This window comes from Bidens hawaiensis, unplaced genomic scaffold (assembly GCF_021521415.1).
Source record: "Bidens hawaiensis isolate Kalapana, Puna unplaced genomic scaffold, B.hawaiensis_p1.1 tig00023053_1, whole genome shotgun sequence".
Taxonomy (NCBI): Eukaryota; Viridiplantae; Streptophyta; class Magnoliopsida; order Asterales; family Asteraceae; genus Bidens; species Bidens hawaiensis.
In genome coordinates, this window is record NW_027493606.1 from 229676 (window position 1) to 233094 (window position 3419).

Here is a 3419-nt window from a genome sequence, read left to right on the forward strand (position 1 = left end):
AATAATATAGATAAATCACAACACACAATCACAACATCCACATCGGTCTAGGCTCGGTTTAGGGACTAACTTACAAATAAATACATATCCAAATATATATTTAAAGACTAAAAAACCCTTCACGGTGGTTATTGGGCTTCGGCCCAACAAAAGTTATTGGGCTTCGGCCCAATTAAAAAAAAACGGCCCAAAGGGCTTCGGCCCATTTTAACCTCACGGCCCAAATGGGTTTCGGCCCATTTGGCCAAAAACCAAATTTTTTTTTTTGAACTTTAACATCCATATGTTAAGATCTTGGGTTTTATAAAATCTCATGCATGTTAATTTTATAAAACCAAAGGGGAAAAACTAAAAGTAAACCTATGTCCTTGTAACCGGCTCTTGATGCCAATTGTTGGGTTTTAGTATCTATTTTAGAGTATTAGTTGAAACATTTTTACTAATCTAGCAACGGAAGCATGATAATATCAACAACCTATTGTTAATTTTATGAAACATACCAATATGTAACAAGGCTAAAACCCGAAATAGGATCAATCTACAAGAACAAAAGGCTTACAAAATTAATAATAACAATAACTCTTTTACCTCAAAAGAGTAGGATGATATGAAGAGGAAGATGGACTAGCCTCCAAGAGTAGGATGCCTCAAGAGGTGATACCCACGAGCAACACCGGATGAGTGTTAGGACAAGAACACTAGAAAACCGAGCACCCGAGCCCTCCTTCCTTGCTTGTTTCGGCCGAGAGGAAAAAGAGAGGGAGAGTGGGAGTTTTCTTGCACTTAAAAAATGAAATGAAAGGTGCACCAATGCATGTGTAGGCTAGTGGAATTTTAACCAAAAATATAACCAAGAGACTTTGATCATATTGGCTTGTTGGGGTGGTGATGGGTCCCACCCAAAACCGGCCACCCATCTCCTTTTTTTTTTTTTTTTTTTTTTTTTTGATTTATATATTTATATATATCACATATATAAAACTAGCCTACACTATTATAAAACTATTTTATAATCTTTTCTTAATTATTTAACCAATTAAATAATTAAATAAATAAATAAATAAATAATCCAAATTATTTATTTTAATCTTTCAAGTGCAATTTTAGAAAAACCGATTTCCTAAACTTTGTGTTCGGTATTCGTTTAAAGATCATATCTTAAACAAATACAATCCGGTGTCTATCTAGCTCGTTATTGGGTATGACCCGACTTGGATCAAGCACAGTTAGCCACATTAATCTAAATACGTGTCTCGGGCATACGTAATTCCAACAGAATCATCGGATCATCCAGACAGGTTCGTTGTCACTTTTCAAAAGGGTTTCTCTGATAAATACGGTGATCGATCGGGAGTTCTATCATGGGGTTTTGATGCGGATAAGAATATGTGGTGGGTAAAAAGGAAATCAGGAACAACTAAGTATTACAAGAAGATGAAAGACTTTGGCTCCTGGACCAAAGTGGATCTTAGTGACCTGATTAATTCTCCATTCACCAATCCAACGAATGACAAGCGCGGTATTGATTTCTGGAACTTTCTGAGAAGACATGTCGACCGAGGTTTCTCTGATATGAAGACTGCTGAGTCTTTTCTGAAGAAGGCAAAGGGAGTCCAAGATCCAAAGACAGGGAAAACAATGGTCAACGTTATGTGGCCTGCCACAGACAAGGCCACTCATGTTCCTGTACCATACGAGATTCCAGATGGCACGTTGGATAACATGAGATTTTGGATGTATGATAGTGTAACTACTACAGTTGTCATCAAACTGGCTAAAGGAAAGGGTCAATTAAGATTCGCTGATCCAAGAGACCTACTGAAGTTAAATGAAAGGGATATCAAGACTCTAAGTACGTTCCAGATAATTGTCGATCCGATTTTTGAAACGGTTGCGAAAGAATTCACCGGTATGGTAGCTTCGATTATCAGATGGGCGGGTGCTTTGAAAGATGCTGATATAGACTACATGGAACATGACTAAAAGACAAAGCTACGAACCAAGGGGGAGATTGTTGGGCCTAGTTTATGTGGTTTGAGCTTAGTATGTATTTAGTTTACTTGTTTTAGGCTTGGGATATGGGATATAATGTGAGCCGAGAACACCTTAGTGTTCTCGGTGGGCTTTTGTTTGTTTGGTCTGGTCACTATGTTGGTGTCCCTATATATAGTTGTCATCATGTATAGGGTTAAGGTTGTTCATACCAAGTCATTGTGATTATGTATTGTAAGTGCTTAAGCACCTGACGTATTCTTAATATACGCTTTTTTTGAAGCAATCTCGTGTTACTACCTTGTGTTTACTCGTGTTCTTGAATCACCAAGTATCGGTATTCTGCACCTATACTTGTTATATTGATATCATAATTGTAGTGATCCAGATTCGGGACTTACACTTCCCGAGGGCAATGAGGTTTTTGTTGTCTATTGCAATGCTTCCAACCAAGGCCTCGGTTGTGTCCTTATGTAACGAGGTAAAGTTATCGCATATGCTTCACGACAACTTAAGGTTAATGAAAAGAATTATACAACGCATGATCTCGAACTCGGTGCTGTTGTATTCGCGTTGAAAATTTGGAGACATTATCTCTATGGCACTAAGTGCGTGGTATTCACCGACCAAAAAGATCTAAACATGCGGCAATGACGATGGGCCGGACTAATTAGCGACTACGACTGGGAAATTCGTTATCACCCTAGAAAAGGGAATGTTGTAGCCGACGCCCTTTGTCGAAAGACCCATGTGAAATCAATTCTGCTTCATTGTGTGACCGTTCAAACCGATCTCCAACTTCGTATCTTTGAAGCCCAACATGTCTCTGTCACCGAGGGTAATATGTATGATGAAATGTCATGCGGTGTTGAGAATCAACTTGAAACTAAGCGCGATGGTTTGTTGTATTACCTCAATCGTTTGTGGGTTCCTAATCGTGACGATCTTCGCACATTCATCATGGACGAAGCTCCTAAGTCTCGATATTCCATTCATCTCGGTGCGGATAAGATGTATTTTGATCTACGGACCACATTTTGGTGGCCCGGTAAGAAGAAAGACACCGCGTTATATGTGGGGAAATGCCTTACTTGCGCTAAAGTTAAGGCTGAGCATCAAAGACCGTCTGGTTTGCTCGTTTAACCACACATCCCTGTTTGGAAATGGGAAGATATCTCAATGGATTTTGTGTTCAAGCTTCAGACTACTCGAAACCGACACGACGGTATTTGGGTTATTGTTGACCGTTTGACTAAATCTGCGCATTTCATCCCGATCAACCAAAAGTTTTCGATTGATCAACTTGCTCAGATTTATGTTCAACGTATCGTTTGTCGTAATGGTATACCTTTGCGTATCCTTTTCGATCGTGATAGCCATTTTACTTCTCACTTCTGGTCATCGCTTCAAAATGCATTGGGAACTCG